At 46.9% G+C, this 19,189-nt stretch overlaps 1 pseudogene; it reads left to right on the top strand.

The window, feature by feature from the left end:
* Positions 1-2,861: 2,861 nt before the first annotated feature.
* Positions 2,862-2,979, top strand: LOC124712652 (annotated as a pseudogene).
* Positions 2,980-19,189: the final 16,210 nt, after the last annotated feature.

The following is a 19,189-nucleotide window of genomic DNA, read 5'->3' as shown; positions in this document are numbered from 1 at the left end:
CACAGTACAGTCAGTGATTTTTATACACAGCGCTACATGGTGTTACCAACATAAAAACATTACGTGGCGTTACCAACATAAAAACCTAAACAGCCTACTTACAATTTGAGCGCGATGCGTGAGCGCATTGTTCACATCTGATAATGTTTTCACTAGTGAGCTGTATTCCTTTCTGCAATTACATTGTTTCGACTGTGTAAAGAGATTATGTAAAGTTCTAACGTAGTTATTTGTTTTAATAAAGCACCCTTTCGCATTAAATTTTGTTGCATGAAGTGTAAGCAACAGCATTTCCGTTCTATCTCCTGTATTTCCTTTTATAAAATGTGAACAAAGTTTTTATGTCCTCGGAACGTAAGGAACGTACTCTTTTTAAGTGGAGTAAACTGAAGTGCAGCGGCGACATCTAGCGGGCTTGGATGCAAGGCACATTTCTTGCCGCTGCAGCGCAATACACTCCGAGGTGACAAAAGTCATCGGATAGCGATATGCACACACACACACACACACACACACACACACACACACACACAGACGGCGGCAGTATCGCGAACACAACGTATAAAAGGGCAGTGCAGTTGCGGAGCTGTCATTTGTACTGACGTGATTCATGTGAAAAAGTTTCCGACGTGGTTTTACAGAGAGTACTCTACTGCATTGGCTCCTTACTTAGCTTGCATTTATCACGAATCTCCTCCCCCACGTAAAGTCCCGAGCGACTGGAAAAAAGCGCAGGTGACGCCTGTATATAAGAAGGGTAGAAGGACGGATCCTCAAAATTACAGACCAATATCCTTAACATCGGTTTGTTGCAGTATTCTCGAACATATTCTCAGTTAGAATATAATGAATTTCCTTGAGACAGAGAAGTTGTTGTCCATGCATCAGCACGGCTTTAGAAAGCATCGCTCCTGCGAAACGCAACTCGTCCTTTTTTCACATGATATCTTGCGGACCATGGATGAAGGGTATCAGACGGATGCCATATTCCTTGACTTCCGGAAAGCGTTTGACTCGGTGCCGGACTGCAGACTCCTAACTAAGGTACGAGCATATGGGATTGGTTCCCAAATATGTGAGTGGCTCGAAGACTTCCTAAGTAATAGAACCCAGTACGTTGTCCTCGATGGTGAGTGTTCATCGGAGGTGAGGGTATCATCTGGAGTTCCCACGGGAAGTGTGGTAGGTCCGCTGTTGTATTCTATCTACATAAATGATCTTTTGGATAGGGTGGATAGCAATGTACGGCTGTTTGCTGATGATGCTGTGGTGTACGGGAAGGTATCGTCGCTGAGTGACTGTAGGAGGATACAAGATGACTGGACAGGATTTGTGATTGGTGTAAAGAACGGCAGCTAACTCTAAATATAGATCAATGTCAATTAATGCAGATGAATAGGAAAAAGAATCCCGTAATGTTTGAATACTCCATCAGTAGTGTAGCGCTTGACACAGTCACGCCGATTAAATATTTGGGCGTAACATTGCAGAGCGATATGAAGTGGGACAAGCATGTAATGGCGGTTGTGGGGAAGACGGATATTTGTCTTCGGTTCATTGGTAGAATTTTGGGAAGATGTGGTTCATCTGTAAAGGAGGCCGATTATAAAACACTAATACGACCTATTCTTGAGTACTGCTCGAGCATTTGGGATCCCTCTCAGGTCGGTTTGAGGGAGGACATAGAAGCAATTCAGAGGCAGGCTGCTAGATTTGTTACTGGTAGGTTTGATCATCACATGAGTGTTACGGAAATGCTTCAGGAGCTCGGGTGGGAGTCTCTGGAGTAAAGGAGGCGTTCTTTTCGTGAATCGCTACTGAGGAAACTTAGAGAACCAGTATTTGAGGCTGCCTGCAGTACAATTTTACTGCCACCAACTTATATTTCGCGGAAAGACCACAAAGATAAGATAAGAGAGATTAGGGCTCTTACAGAGGCATATAGGCAGTCATTTTTTCCTCGTTCTGTTTGGGCGTGGAACAGGGAGAGAAGATGCTAGTTGTGGTATGAGTTACCCTCCGCCACGCACCATATGGTGGATTGCGGAGTATGTATGTAGGTGAAGTTGTATGGCCGCACGACGGGAATGAACAGACATTAAACGCGGAGTGGTATTTGGAGTTAGGCGTATGGGATATTCAATTTCAGAAATCGTTAGGGAATTCAATATTCCGAGATCCAGAGTGTCGAGAGCGTGCTGAGAATACCACATTACAGGCATCACCTTTCACCACGGACAACGCATTGGCAGATGGCCTTCAATTAACGACTGAGAACAGCGGCGTTGGCGTTGAGTTGTCAGTGTCAAGAGACAAGCAACACTGCGTGAAACATGCGCAAAAATCAACGTGGGACGTACGACGAACGCATCCGTTGGGGCAATGTGGGAAAATTTGGCGTTAGTGGGTTACGACAGTAGACGACTTGCGTGAGTGCCATTGCTAACAGCACGGTCGACATCGCCTGCAACGCCCCTCCTGCGCTCGTGACCATAATGGGTTGGAGCCTAGACGGCAGGAAAACCGTGGCCTGGTGATATGAGTCCCAATTTCAGTTGGTAAGAGCTGATGCTAGCCACGAAACGAAGTTGTCAATAAGGCTCTGTGCAAGCTGTTGGTGGCTCCATAATGGTGTGGGCTGTGTTTACATGGAATGGACTGGGTCCTCTGGTGCAACTGAGCCGATCGTTGACTGGAAATGACTGTGTTCGCCTACATGGAGACTATTTGCAGCCGTTCATGGGCGTCATGTCCCAAATAACTATGGAAACGATGGAGAATATTTAAGCATACCACATCATCGGACCATTATTGTTCGCGGTTGGCCTGAGGAACATTCGGGGTGAATGATCTGACCACCCGCCAACGGCCTTGCCGCAGTGGTAACACCAGTTCCCGTCAGATCACCGAAGTTGAGCGCTGTTGGGCTGGACTAGCACTTGGATGGGTGACCATCCGGTCTGCCGAGCGCTGTTGGCAAGCGGTGTGCACTCAGCCCTTGTGAGGCAAAACTGAGGAGCTACTTGATTTAGAGGTAGAGGCTCCGGTCTCGCAAACTGACATACGGCGGGAGAGCGGTTTGCTGACCACATGCCCCTCCATATCCGCATCCAGTGACGCCTGTGGTCTGAGGATGACACGGCAGCCGGTCGGTACCGTTGGGCCTTCATGGCCTGTTAGGACGGAGTTTCGTAGTTTTTCGTTTCGATCTGACCACCCAGATCGTCCGATATGAATCCCACCGAACATTTATGGGACCTAATCGAGAGATTAGTTCGTGTATGCAGTACTACTCCGACAACACTCCCGCTTGCAACGGCAACACTCTCGCAATTATGGACGGCTACAGAGGCAGAAATTAATAACCTGGAGGGGGGGGGGGGTAGAAATTGAGGAGGGGGAACCAAATGTGACACAGTAAAGAGGTTGAAATGCGTGCCCGCGTGGAGCATTACACAGAAACGGTGAGGCTTGTACTCGACAGACTAGCCTGGAGAGGCGCATCAAAGCACTCTGCTGACTGAAGACCACAACAACACCTTCAAAGTGAGCTGCCGACCTTTGCGGCAGATACCGATCATCCGCAACTCTCTCTACATTTCGTAGCAACTTGCTAACGATGTCGCCGTCCTGTAGACGAGTGAATCGTTTCCTAACAGCCCACTCCCCTCCCCCCACACACTTGTTTTGGTGTCTGTGTTCCGTACCAGAGAGATGATTACATTATTACGTCCACCCCGGCTGTGTCGTTAATGAAGGGCAGGCAGAGGGTGAAACCGGACGCCGCCTCGCGGCCTAGCAGCCCTGCCTATCAGGCGACGCGTCTGGCTGCAACTGGACACACAACCGATCTCTAACACAGACGCTGTACACGTAATGCGCTCTGACGGTTCAGTAAATAATGTCGCCATCCCCATCAGGCGGTACGCAACCAAACTAGCTGTGAACAAAACGCGGTGGCACTAAAAAATGGGCCCAAATTTCTCAGTCCTACTGAATTTCGGCGCGTTTCCTAAATACTGGCAACTGACCCTTCCAATACAAGGAAATTTACTTAATGCGTAGGAATCAAAGAATCAACGCAGGCTCAAGAAATAATACCCGTGTGAAACACGGCTTGCTTTATTCGTACACGATATTTTGTAAATATCAAATTCAGGTGCACAACTAGATCGAATTCAGAAACGTATTCGATAGTGTATGAAATTCTGGATTAAAAAACAAGATACGGTTAAATGGCTCTGCGCACTATGGGACTTAACATCTATGGTCATCAGTCCCCTAGAACTTAGAACTACTTAAACCCAACTAACCTAAGGACAGCACACAACACCCAGTCATCACGAGGTAGAGAAAATCCCTGAGCCCGCCGGGAATCGAACTCGGGAACCCGGGCGTGGGAAGCGAGAACGCTACCGAACGACCACGAGCTGCGGACAAGATGCGGTCATGTGGAGTACTTTTACATATATACGTGACCACGTCGAAGCGATGAAACCCAGTGCACAGCGGATATTCAGCAGGAACAAAAGTAAACTCGACCTTGTCCCGATGAAATATAATATGATTGCTTGCGTTGTCAATATGTATGAATAAGACAACACAAATAACGACTCATACAGATAGTTGAATTTAGTTTTTTTTTTCCTCGCTCCATACGCGAAACGACAGATAATTGCTAAAACTGGTACAAATTAGTCTCCGTTATGCACTGACCACTGGCTTGCAAAGCACATAGGATATAAGACAAAACGAAAAACGACGCATCACGAAGGATTTCTGCGAATGGGACGGAAATCGGTAAATGTGATGTACATGTACAGAAAAACGAATGATTACAGTTTCAGAAAAATTGGATTATTTATTCAGAAGAAAGAGCTTCACAAACTGAGCAAGCCAATAACGTGTTCGTCCACCTCTCACCCTTACGCGAGCAGTTATTCGGCTTGGCATTGCCTGATAGAGTTGTTAGATGTCCTCCGCAGGGTTATTGTGCCAAATTCTGTCCAACTGGCGCGTTCGATTGTCAAAATCCCGAGATCCTCAGGGTTATTGTGCCAAATTCTATCCAACTGGCGCGTTAGATTGTCAAAATCCCGAGATGGTTGGAGAACCTTGCCTATAATGCTCTAAACATTCTTAATCGGTGAGACATCCAGCGACCTTGCTGGACAGGGTAGAGTTTCGCAAGCACGAAGGCAAGCAGTAGAAACTCTCGCCTTTGCAGGTGGGCGTTATCTTGCTGAAATGTAACCTGAGGATGGCTCGCTATCAAGGGTAACAAAACAGGGCGAAGAATATCGGACGTCCCGCTGTGCTGTGAGGGTACCGCAGACCACAACCAGAGGGGTCCTGCTACGAAAAGAAGTGGTACTTCAGACCACCAGTCCTGGCTGTTGGGCTGTATGGTGGATGCCAGCCAGGCTGGTTCCCACCGCTCTCTGAGGCGTCTCCAGACACATCTTCGCTGATCATCGGGATTCATATCGCAGCAGGATTCATTACGGAAGACGAATCTACAAGAGTCAATGAGATTACACGCCGAAGATGTGTCTCGAGCCGCCCCCCCCCCGACAGCGCTCGGATGACTGCCGCCCGCCATATAGCCCGACATGGTCTGGGGTGCCATTCCTTTTCATAGCAGAACCCCTGTGGTTGCCATCCGCAGCACCCATACAGCGCAGCGGTAAGGAATCGATATTCTACGCCCCGTTTTGTTGCCCTTCGTGGCAAGCCATCCTCTGGCTACATTTCAGCAAGATCATGCTCGCCCGCGTGCAACGACAGTTTCTACTGCTTGCTTCGTGCGTGTCAAAACCCACCTTGGCCAGGAAGGCTGCTAGATCCCTCCCCAATCGAGAACGTTTGGAGAAAGCTCTGGATTTTGACGATGTAACGAGCCAATCGGACAGAATCTGACACGATTTTCCTCAGGAGGACATCCAACAAGTCTATCGATCACTGCCAAGCCGAATAATTGCTTGCATAAGGGCTAAAGTAGACTTCAAGAAGAATATAATAATTCCAATCCCAAAGAAAGCAGGTGTCGACAGATGTGAAAATTACGAATTATCACTTTAATAAGCCATGGCCGCAAAATACTAACACGAATTCTTTACAGACGAATGGAAAAACTGGTAGAAGCCGACCTCGGGGAAGATCAGTTTGGATTCCGTAGAAATGTTGGAACACGTCAGGCAATACTGACCCCACGACTTCTCTTAGAAAATAGATCAAGGAAAGACAAACCTACGTTTCTAGCATTTGTAGAAAGCTTTTGACAATGTTGACTGGAATACTGTCTTTCAAATTCTGAAGGTGCCAGGGGTAAAATACAGGGAGCGAAAGGCTATTTACAATTTGTACAGAAACCAGAAGGCAGTTATAAGAGTCGAGGGGCATGAAAGGGAAGCAGTGGTTGGGAAGGGAGTGAGACGGGGTTGTAGCCTATCCCCGATGTTATTCAATCTGTATATCGAGCAAGCAGTGAAGGAAACAAAAGAAAAATTCGGAGTAGGTATTAAAATCCATGGAGAAGAATTAAAAACTTTGAGGTTCGCCAAAGGCATTGTAATTCTGTCAGAGACAGCTCAGAACCTGCAAGAGCAGCTGAACGGAATGGACAGTGACTTGAAAGGAGGGTATAAGATGAAGATCGACAAAAGCAGAACGAGGATAATGGAATGTAGTCGAATTAAATCGGGTGATGCTGAGGGTATTAGAGTAGGAAATGAGACGCTTAAAGTAGTAAATGAGTTTTGCTGTTTGGGGAGCAAAATAACTGAGGATGTTCGGAGTAGGGAAGATATAAAATGTAGACTGGCAATGGTAAGGAAAGCGTTTCTGAAGAAGAGAAATTTGTTAACATCGAGTATAGATTTAAGTGTCAGGAAGTTGTTTCTGAAAGTATTCGTATGGAGTGTAGCCATGTATGGAAGTGAAACGTGGACGATAAATAGTTTAGCCAAGAAGAGAATAGAAGCTTTCGTAGTGTGATGCTAAAGAAGGATGCTGAAGATTAGATGGGTAGATCACATAACTAATGAGCAGGTATTGAATAGAAATTTGGGGAGAAGAGAAATTTGTGGCGCAACTTGACTAGAAGAAGGGATCGGTTGGTAGGACAAATTCTGAGGCATCAAGGGATCACCAATTTAGTATTGGAGGGCAGCGCGGAGGGTAAAAATCGTAGAGGGAGACCAAGAGATGAATACACTAAACAGATTCAGAAGGATGTAGGCTGCAGTAGGTACTGGGAGATGAAGAAGCTAGCACAGGATAGAGTAACATGGAGAGCTGCTTGACTGAAGATCACAACAACAACAAGGGCTAAAGGGCTACAGGCGGACAAACTCGTTACTGACTTGCTCAGTTTGTGACACTCGTTCTCCTAAATGAATCATCCTTTTTTTAAAATTTTAGTCATTTATTTTTATCATGTTAACTGAATCTTCCGTCGGTTCTTGGTAGAACAACATTATAATAAATGAGAAGCACATTTATTTTTCTCTACATGTACATCACATCGACCGATTTTCATCCCATTCAGACAATTCCTTCCTGATGTGACTTTCTTTCTTTCTTTCTTTCTTAGAGTGTGCATAAATGTGGGTGGCAGAGATCTCCTTACACCGGGAAATAAACGATACACGTACCAAAAGCAACAGAATCTCCATTGGCTAATCTTTTTTTCTTTGCGTTATCCTCATTTATGGCTTCAATATCCTCAGTTTCGCTGCTTTTAGTACATAAATTCTGTTGTCTGTTGGTCCATGTTTCAAGCCTTTCTGTAATTTTTTTGTGGCGTACAACTTCGGAATTTATCTACAGGGATGTAGGTAACCGCCCAAGTGTGCGACCAAACACATTAGGTGGGAGCGAAAGTCAACCTGTTACAAGCATGGGTAGCCACTATTAAAGAAACGAAACATAAATACCATTTCTGTGGTGTAAGGAACGAAGACTTTGCGTCCACAAACAGCTACTGTACCGGAGCTGCGTGCTCCTACTCTGTAGTATTTGCTAGCTCTGTTTTGGCTGGTTCTCAGCGGACCGTTTCGGCGATTAAAGCTTATTCCTGGGTCACGGTCGGGAGCCCCATCGCATCCTTGCCTTGACCATTTAGTACCCTAGTGACAGATCTGTCCGTGAGTCGCAATTCACCCACGTTCGCTGTGCGTCAAGTTGTTTTGAGTTTGGCAACCACAACGAAAGCGAAATAACCACCGCGTCTTCGCACCTGGTAATTATGGAAATTATTACACAGAGCGAGAAACGTGTGGATTATTGGTTCCGCCGTAGCTCAGTACCCATCGCAGCATCCCAGCAATAAAGTGCACGAGGAAGCTGCGATGAATTGACCCTGGCGAGGATTCCTGTGAAGTGTTACATTTCCATTAGGAGTGGCCATCAAATGACGAGGGCGCAAGTGCTCTGAATACGACGCAACTGCACAACCTCGATGCAGATGGAAACCACAGCCTGTGCAGGACGGTGTGTACGCCAGTACTACTAAACTGTTAATTAAGAACTGTACGCTTATACTGAAGCTTCCTTGCTGGCACATTGATGTCGGTTACTGCAGTACGTTACTTTCATTGATGTGAAGTAAATAGTGACCTTGAAGCAACCAGTCACAATGTAGACAATAGCTTGGTTACTAATGAAGGTTAATCTGAAGAGAAGGCAACGGCCTTGCCGCGGTGGATACACCGCTTCCCGTCAGATCACCGAAGTTAAGCGCTGTCCGGCGTGACCTGCACTTGGATGGGTGACCATCTGGGTCGGTGTGCACTGTTGCCATTTTTCGGGGTGCACTCAGCCTCGTGATGCAAACTGAGGAGCTACTCGACCGAATAGTAGCGGCTTCGGTCTAAGAAAACCATCGTAACGACCGGGAGAGCGGTGTGCTGACCACACGCCCCTCCTATTCGCATCCCCAGCTGATGTCACGGCGGTCGGATGGTCCCGATGGGCCACTTGTGGCCTGAAGACGGAGTGCTTTTAATTTGAAGAAAATTGGCGCAGCCGCGCGGTATTAGCCGAGCGGTCTCGGCGCTGCAGTCATAGACTGTGCGGCTGGTCCCCGCGGAGGTTCGAGTCCTCCCTCGGGCATGTGTTTGTGTGTTTATCCTTAGGATGATTTAGGTTAAGTAATGTGTAAGCTTAGGGACTGATGACCTGAGCAGTTAAGTCCCATAAGATTTCACACACATTTGAACAGTTTTGAACACTAGTGGCGCAATAATAACTTGTGCAGGTGATTCCTTTGTTTCCGTCAAAGTGGTAAGGTCTACTGTTAACCTCTATGCCGGCTGCTGTCCCGACCATAGCTGGCACCGAATTACACGGGGATAACAAAAGTCATAGGACAGCAAACGGACACTACGGATTACGGTAGTATCGCCTACACAAGATATAAAAGGGCAATGCACTGGCGGAGCTGTCCTTTTGTACTCACGTGATCCATGTTAAAAGTTTTCCGACGTGATTATGGCCATGCGACGGGAACTAAGAGACTTTTAACGAGGAATGCCAGATGGAGCTAGATGCATGAGACATTCCGTTTCAGAAAAGGGTTACGGAATTCAGTATTCCGAGATCCACAGTGTCACGAGTTGAAAGGTCCCCTTAGAAAAATTAATTAATTACTGTGCTGATAAACCTCTTACATTATTTGATTTTCAAGCAGCTGAGCAAAACTGAACGTACTCAGACATTTCGCTTTTTACCTATTCTGATCAACACTAAACTGACACACAATATTTTTAGCGCAACGCAATCTGACTTTCAAAAAATCCCTACAAATGATGGCCCTGACTAACATTAACCTATACCTTTCACAAATCACTTACCTCACAAAAATCTTCGTTACTGGAACTACTGCAATACAGCGAGCGCCACTACTGCCAGCTAAATAAAAGACTCAAACTACTGAAGGCACTAACTACTGATAGGCGTAGTTAGCAAATGAAAGATTTTGATAGAGAACAAACAATGTATTTACCTTAATAGTCATAATATATATAGCACTTCATGATATCCACTATTACAAATTTCAAAACTCCGCCATCTCTCTCCCCACATCCACCACTGCTGGCGGCTCACCTCCAACTGCGCAACGCTACGCGCTGTTCACATCCAGCTGCCGCTGCCCAACACTACAATGGCAGACAACAATGCATACTAGACACAGACTGCACACAGCACAGCCAGTGATTTTTATACAGAGCGCTACGTAACGTTGCCAATAAGGAAACATAAACAGCCTACTTACAGAGTGTGCTGAGAATACCAAATTTCAAGCATCACCCCCTACCACGGACGACGCAGTGGCCAACGGCCTTCACTTAACGACCGAGGGCAGCGGCATTTGTGTAGAGTTGTCAGTGCTAACAAACAACCAATAATGCGTGAAATAACTGCGTGAGGACAGTGAGGCGAAATTTGGTGTTAGTGGGCTATGGTTGCAGACGACCGACACGATTGCCTTTGCTAACAGTACGACAGCATTCGCCGTGCCTCGCTTGGCCTCGCGACCATATCGGTTCGGCGCTAGCAGACTGGAAAACCGTAGACTGGTTAAGTGAGTCCCGATTTCTTGTAGGGTTCGAGTGTGCTGCAGACCCCACGACGCCATGGACCCAAGCTGTCAACGAGGCATTCTGCAAACTAGCCCCATAATAGTGTGGGCTGTATTTACGCGAAATAGACTGTGTCACCTGGTCCAACTCAGCCGACCGTTGACTGGAAATAGTTATGTTCGGCTAACTGGAGACAATTTCCAGCAATTCATGCTTACAAACAATGATGTCATGTCAACCGGCCACAGTAGTTCGCGAATGGTTTGAAGAGCATTCTGGACAGTTCGAACGAACGGTATGGTCACCCAGATCGCCCGACATGAGTCCTATCGAACATTTACCGGGCACAATAGAGAGGTCAGTTTGGACACAAAATGCTGCACCGGCAACACTTTCGCAATTATGGACGGCTGTAGAGGGAGCATGGCTCAATATTTCTGCAGGTGACTTGTTGCACTATTCCAGCCAATCCGACGCGATATTAGGAGGTATCCTATGGCTAATGCCACCGCAGTGTACAATGTAAACCTTAAAAATTTTATTTCTTCTCCATCAACGTTAACTAATTCTCCAAAATTCTTCCTGGATTCCTTCAAAGTTTGTTAAATGAAGAGACTGAGCCGGCCGCGGTGGCCGTGCGGTTAGGGCGCTTCAGTCCGGAACCGCGTGACTGCTACGGTCGCAGGTTCGAATCCTGCCTCGGGCATGGATGTGTTTGATGTCCTTAGGTTAGTTAGGTTTAAGTAGTTCTAAGTTCTAGGGGACTGATGACCTCAGATGTTAAGTCCCATAGTGCTCAGAGCCATTTGAACCATTTTTGAAGAGACTGAATCACATCAAGGAAAGGCTGCAAACCTGTCATCCTGCTTTCTCAGCTATAGCTTCTCTTTCCTGTCCTTCCAATTTTATGAATGCTGTCTTCTCGCCGTTGCAACCTTTCTCTACTTGTATTTGATGGAATGAGCTTCAGAATTCCAAGAGGTGTATTCTAGTACGGATTGTCAAAAGATTTCTATAAATTTATTGTCTGTATTCAGAAAATGCATGCAGGATATTGAGATCCCCACTAGCTCGACTACAATCGGCCGTAGCTTTACTGCTCAAGCCTGTAGCAAGTACAATGTTCTCAAATTTACGAGTTTTTTTCATCTGGCTCACTACTGAAACTTGTTATCCAGTGTACATGAAGCACTCTTCTTATGGACGAAGCAACTCGATTATGTCTTTACTGAAATATACATTATGACCACCTGCTTAACAATGTGTTGGTCCACTTTGGAGACGCAATACTGCACGATTCTGCATGGCACGGACTTGACATGTTCTTCGTTGCTTTCCTGAGGTGTATTGTAACATTTATATTAGATAAGATGTATCTGTAATTGCGTAAGATTGTGCACTACCGAGTAAGGCCTGCTGTCTACAAAGAAGGACAACATGGTTCAGAATCACGTAGAGACTTATATTTTCTATCAGAATTAGCGGCTTCCCAGAAAATTTGACCCCTTCGCAGATATTGGTTTGCGTGAAAAGTTGTACATGACTGTTCGATTGCTTCCAGCGTCATACGTAAATCGTTCGATTTTCCGCACAGAGCGAAGAGACATCCTGTATAGACAGGCTCGAAAACGCGAACTGAATGTGACAGAAAATCGCTAATATCGCTGCCAAGTACCCTCTACCACAGTGCCAAAATATTATGACCACCTGCTTAACAGAACACAGGACGTCCGGAGGTATGTCCACAGCTTGTGACCTAGTGGCTGGCGTTGCTGCCTCTGGATCACGGGGTCCTGGGTTCGATTCCCGGACGGGTCGAGGACTTTCTCCAGCCGGGGACTGGGTGTCTGTGTTATCATCATCTCATCATCACTCTGAAAGTGGCGAGATTGGAACTAGAAAGACTGGGAACTTGTACGGGCGCTGATGACAAGAAGTTGAGCGCCCCACAAACCAACATCATCATCATCATCCTCCAGAGGTATGTGTTACCTCGTGTCTATACACAGGTCAAGCGATTCCCGTAAATTTCAGGCCGGTGGGTGTGGCTCGGTGCTGCTGCGCGATAGTGTCCCGGATGTGTTCTATTAGATTCAGAACAGACGAATTTGATGGCAAAGCTGACTACTTCTACATTTACATCTGCATCGATACTCCGGAAGCTACAGCACGGTGTAAGTTGGAGGGTACCACGTACCACTACTAGTCTTTTCCTTTCCTGTTCCACTCTCAAATAAAGAGAGGCAAAACGACTGTCTGTAATCCTCCTTACGAACCCTAATTTCTCTTATCTTCGTGGAGCTTACGGGAAATGTACGTTGGTGGCAATATAATCGTTCTGCAATCAGCTCAAATTGCAAAAAAATAGCTCTGAGCACTATGCGACTTAACTTCTGAGGTCATCAGTCGCCTAGAACTTAGAACTAATTAAACATAACTAACCTAAGGACATCACACACATTCATGCCCGAGGCAGGATTCGAACCTGCGACCGTAGCGGTCGCTCGGCTCCTAGAACGGCACGGCCACTCCGGCCGGCTTCAAATTTCGGTTCTCTAAATTTTCTCAACACCTTTCCTCGAAAAGAACGTTGCTTTCCCTCCAGGGATTCCCATTTGAGTTCGCGAAGCACCTCCGTAATACTTGCGTGCTGATCGATCCTTCCGGTAACAAATCTAGCAGCCCGCCTCTGAATTGCTTCGATGTCTTTCACCTGACCTGGTGGGAATCTCAAACACTCAAGCAGTAGTCAAGAATGTGTTGCACCAGGTTTTTATACGCCGTCTTCTTTATAGATGAGCTACACTTTTCTAAAATTCTCACAATGAACCAAAGTCGACCACTCGTGTTCCCTGCTACAAACCTGACCCGCTTATTCTACATACATCAAAAAAAGTTTTGCATCACCCCGGTTCCTAGAACTTCTGAAGATAGACGTTGACTGTGGATATTGTATCACAGACACAGTCCGTTTGACTGTTCAGAGATGTCAATAAACCCGCCCAAAGATGTAAACAACCATGAGTGAGCAGCGCGTATTAGACGGAGGGGGTCCGACAGCCGATCAGTTCCAGTCTTTCACCAGGAAGGAGGTACACGGCTCGTGTTGTGTGTAGTTCAACCATGCCTAGCCGGTCAATATCGCGGTTCGATCGCGTCCGCATTGTGCCAGGAAGGGCTCTCAACAAGGGAAGTGTGCAGGCGTCTCGGTGAACCAAAGGATGTTGTTCGGACATGGAGGAGATAGAGAGAGACAGGAACTCTCGATGACATGCCTCGCTCAGGCCGCCCAAGGGCTACTACTGCAGTGGATGACCGCTACCTACGGATCACGGCTCGGAGGAACCCTGATAACAACGCCACCATGTTGAGTAGTTCTTTTTGTGCAGCCACAGGACGTCGTATTACGCCTCAAACTGTGCGCAATAGGCTGCATGATGTGCAACTTCACTCCCGCCGTCCATAGCGAGGTCCATCATTGCAACCACGACACCATGCAGCGCGATACAGATGGGCCCAACAACATGCCGAATGGACTGCTCAGGATTGGCATCACGTTCTCTTCACCGATGAATGTCGCTTATGCCTTCAACCAGACAATCGTCGGAGACGTGTTTGGAGGCAACCCGGTCAGGCTGAACACCTTAGACACACTGTCCAGCGAGTGCAGCAAGATGGAGGTTCGCCGCTGGTGGTCATGGAAGGCGCTGTAACGGCTGCACGATACGTGAATGCCATCCTCCGACCGATAGCACAGCCATATCGGCAGCATATTGGGGAGGCATTCGTCTTCATCGACGACAATTTGCGCCCCCAACGTGCACGTCTTGTGAATGACTTTCTCCAGGATAACGGCATCGCTCGACTAGAGTGACCAGCATGTTCTCCAGACATGAACTCTATCGAACATGCCTGGGATAGATTGAAAAGGGCTGTTTACGGACGACGTGATCACTCTGAGGGATCTACGCCGAATCGCCGTTGAGGAGTGGGACAATCTGGACCTACAGTACCTTGATGAACTTGTGGACAGTACGCCACGACGAATACAGGTATGCATCAATGCAAGAGAACGTGCTCCTGGGTATTAGAGGTACCGGTGTGTTCAGCAATCTGGACCACCACCTCTGAAGGTCTCGCTGTATGGTGGTACAACATCCAATGTGTGATTTTCATGATCAATAAAAATGGCGGAAATGATGTTTATGTTATCTCTATTCCAATTATCTGAACAGGTTCCGGAACTCTAGGAACCGAGGTGATGTGAAACCTTTTTGGTGTGTGTTTTTCATTTCACTTTCCGAAGTTACGCCTAGATGTTAAATCAATGTGATTGAGTCGAGAAGCAGGCTATTAATGCCGTATTCGAACGTTACACTATTGTTTTTCCTGCTCACCCGCATTAATTTTTCTACATGTAGAGCAAACTGACATTCATCGCACCAACTAGAAGTTATGTCTAACAAGTTCTGGTTGTCACCTGCTAACTTTCTTACAATGTATTTGACATATGTTTTGATATGATTTACCTGTTCCAAATTCTGAATCTCGCTTCGACGAACCGTTCAGACGTCTCACGATCGATAGTGTTCCATTTATCTCGGCGGGTGCCACCACGTTTCACATCCTCTTTCTATCGACATAGCATTGATTTATGTTTTAATCGAGAGACGCCATGGGAATGCAAGCTCTTTTTGGCTTCATTTCGGATGAGCTACTACAAGAGCGACTGCTCGTTCTTCGTAGGATAAAGGCACGTAATCTGCTGGTTCATGTGCGAATTCGTCGGCAAGATAGAGAACATCCACACAAAAGTGAAACTATCCGCCTCATATTCGGGCACTCGGTCTTCTTCGTTTATGTTTATCAATTCATCGCCATCGATGATCCGTCTCTCGACCAACAGGTCTTGTATTGCGATACATATCTCATTGCCAATTGCAAATGAATTAGCAGAAATTGTGCTAGGCGGTGTATTTGTGATTCAAATCACGAAGCAACTTTTCGGCGTATTTGATGGCGTTAGTGATTTCATCTCTCGGTTGTTCATTCAACTCCTCTACTTTTGATGTGTATTCTTCTGGCTGCACTTCTGTAGACACACTTGGGTCGTCCATTTCACTGTATTCTTCGAACACGCACGGCACTAACAACGCGTTGCGAGCAACGGACGTTGAAGAAAAATGCAAACTAGCGGTTTAGTAGCTAAGTCACCGGCGTTTGTTTGACCATGACGACACATGCTCATAATACACAGAGAACTGTCCGTGCTGCGAACTGCGTGTATTATGAAACTATATCGCCGTAACCAAATAAAAGGCGGTGACCGGGGCGATACACAGAGTTCACACGGGTTGTCCTCGCGGACACTCCGCTTCCTGTTTGACCTAGCCCACACAGTTTAAACTCCTTAATAATTTCACACAATTTACACTGTTTGTTGATATTCTGTAAAACAAAAAGGAAAAATGTCGGACTGTTCTGATTAAAAAGAAAGCAAAAACACGGAAAGGACCCGAACACGGCACCTACAGCGTGATAGCTGCAGATCTTAACCGCTGCGCTACGCTGACTTTGTTGGAACATGGCTAACGTTACGCGTGTTACAGCGCGCAGAGACCCATCAAAATCCGTTATTTACGCTTCTGATGGTCCCCTTGTAAGTCATCTTGTGTCCTCCTACAGTCACTTATTGGCGACACGTTCCGGTAACACCACGTTGTTGTTCACCCAGTTCGCCAGGTCATTTATGTATACACAGAATAAGATTGGTCCTGTCACATTTCCTTGAGGTATTCCTGGTGCTGAACACTCGCCGTCGAGGACAACGTACTCGGTTCTGTTACTGAACAAGTCTTCGAGCCACTCACATGTGAGGGAACCTAATCTATATGCTCGGATCTTCGTCAGCAGTCTGCAGTGCGGCAGCGTGTCAAACGCTTTTCTGAAATCTAGGAGTATGGAATCTGCCTGTTGCACTCCATCCATAGTTTGTAGGATATCGTGTGAGGAAAGGAGGAGCCGAGTTTCGGACACGGAGGGAAGTGGCGTAGTGGTTAGCACACTGGGCTAGCACTCGGGAGGACGACGGTTCAAGCCCGCGTCCGGCCATCCTAACTTAGGTTTTCCGTAAAAAAATGAAATGTCGTGTGGCTACTGCCTCCCGTCGGGTAGACCGTTCGCCTGGCGCAGGTCTTTCGATTTGACGCCACTTTGGCGACCTGCGTGTCGATGGGGATGAAATGATGATGATTAGGACAACACAACACCCAGTCCCTGAGCGGAGAAAATCTCCGACCCAGCCGGGAATCGAACCCGGGCCCTTAGGATTGACAGTCTGTCACGCTGACCACTCAGCTACCGGGGGGGGGGGAGGGACACAGGTTTTCGTAATTTCCCTAAACCGCTTCAGACAAATGCCGGGATGGTTCCATTGAAAGAGCACGGCCATCCTTACCTAATCCGAGGCGACCGACGACCTCGTTATTTAGTCCCCTGCCCCAGATCAACCAACCAACCTGAGTTTCGCACGAGCGACAACTTGAGTTCTCTATCACACGTTTCACACCAGTGTAGCATGATTCTGGCCTTCTGACACGAGAATTGCCATCGTCGTCGGGGAAGACATAAAGCATGACACCTGAGAGAGTGTTACGGAGATGCTAAAGAAACTGAATTGGAAGGCACTTGAAGAAATATGCAAACTATCTGGTGAAAGCATACTTACAAAGCTTCAGGTACGAATTTTAAGAAACGAATCTAGGAATGTACTGTAACTCCCAATGTGCTGTTCCCACAGGTCTTCCGAGGACAACATTAAACTAACTACACGACACACAGAACCGTCCACACAATCATTCTTACCGCGTTCCATACGTGAATGCGTTTCACATTGCAAAGATTGGATATACACTACTGGCCATTAAAATTGCTACACCAAGAAGAAACGCAGATGATAAACGGGTATTCATTGGGCTGAATATAAAACTAGAACTGACATCTGATTATATTTTCACGCAATTTGGGTGCATAGATCCTGAGAAATCAGTACCCAGAACAACCACCCCTGGCCGTAATAACGGCCTTGATACGCCTGAGGATTGAATCAAACGGAGCTTGGATGGCGTGTACAGGTACAGCTGCCCATGCAGCTTCAACACGATACCACAGTTCATCAAGAGTAGTGACTGGCGTATTGTGACGAGCCAGTTGGTCGGCCACCATTGACCAGACGTTTTCAATTGGTGAGAGATCTGAAGAATGTGCTGGCCAGGGCAGCAGTCGAACATTTTCTGTGTCCAGAAAGGCCCGTACAGGACCTGCAATATGCGGTCTTGCGTTATCCTGTTGAAATGTAGGGTTTCGCAGGGATCGAATGAAGGGTAGAGCAACGGGTCGTAACATATCTGAAATGTAACGTCCACTGGTCAAATTGCCGTCAATGCGAACAAGCGGTGACAGAGACGTGTAACCAATGGCACCCCACACCATCACGCCGGGTGATACATCAGTATGGCAATGACGAATGCACGCTTCCAATGTGCGTTCACCGCGATGTCGCCAAACACGGATGCGACCATCATGATGCTGTAAACAGAACATGAATTCATCCGAAAAATTGACGTTTTGCCATTCGTGCACCCAGGTCCGTCGTTGAGTACACCATCGAAGACGCTCCTGTCTGTGATGCAGCGTCAAGGGTAACCGCAGCCATGGTCTCCGAGCTGATAGTCCATGCTGCTGAAAACGTCGTCGAACTGTTCGTGCAGATGGTTGTTGTCTTGCAAAGGTCCCCATGTGTTGACTCAGGGATCGAGACATGGCTGCACGATCCGTTACAGCCACAGTCATCTCGACTGCTAGTGATACGAGGCCGTTGGGATCCAGCATGGTGTTCCGTATTACCCTCCTGAACCCACCGATTCCATATTCTACTAACAGTCATTGGATATAAACCAACACGAGCAGCAATGTCGCGATACGATAAATCGCTATCGCGATAGGCTACAATCCGACGATAATCAAAGTCGGAAACGTGATGGTACGCATTTCTCCTCCTTACACGAGGCATCACAACAACGTTTCACCAGGCAAGGCCGGTCAACTGCTGTTTGTGCATGAGAAATCGGTTGGAAACTTTCCTCCTGTCAGCGCGTTGTAGGTGTCGCCACCGGCGTTAACCTTGTGTGAATGCTCTGAAAAGCTAATCATTCGCATATCACAAAATCTTCTTCCTGCCGGTTAAATTTCGCGTCTGTATCACGTCATCTATGTGGTGTAGCAATTTTAATGGCCAATAGTGTAGTACACCTGCATAATATCGTGCAGAGCCCTCGCGAGCATGCACAAGTGCCGCAACACGACGTTCCATGCACCCGACTAATGTTTGAAGTAGTGATGGATGGAAACGACACCATGAATTCTGCAGGGCTGTCCATAAATCCGTAAGAAGACGACGGGGTGGAAATCTCTTCTGAACAGCGCGCTGCAAGGTATCCCAGAAATGCCTAATCATGTTCAGAGTCGTATCTACACGCATCAGGGTCCCGTATCGCTCCAGCTGCACACGCACAGAACCTCCACCAGCTTGAACAGTCCCCTGCTGA

This window comes from Schistocerca piceifrons, chromosome 8, assembly GCF_021461385.2.
Source record: "Schistocerca piceifrons isolate TAMUIC-IGC-003096 chromosome 8, iqSchPice1.1, whole genome shotgun sequence".
NCBI classification, from domain to species: domain Eukaryota; kingdom Metazoa; phylum Arthropoda; class Insecta; order Orthoptera; family Acrididae; genus Schistocerca; species Schistocerca piceifrons.
Note: the sequence above shows the minus strand (reverse complement) of the source record. Positions and strands in the feature narration are given on the sequence as shown.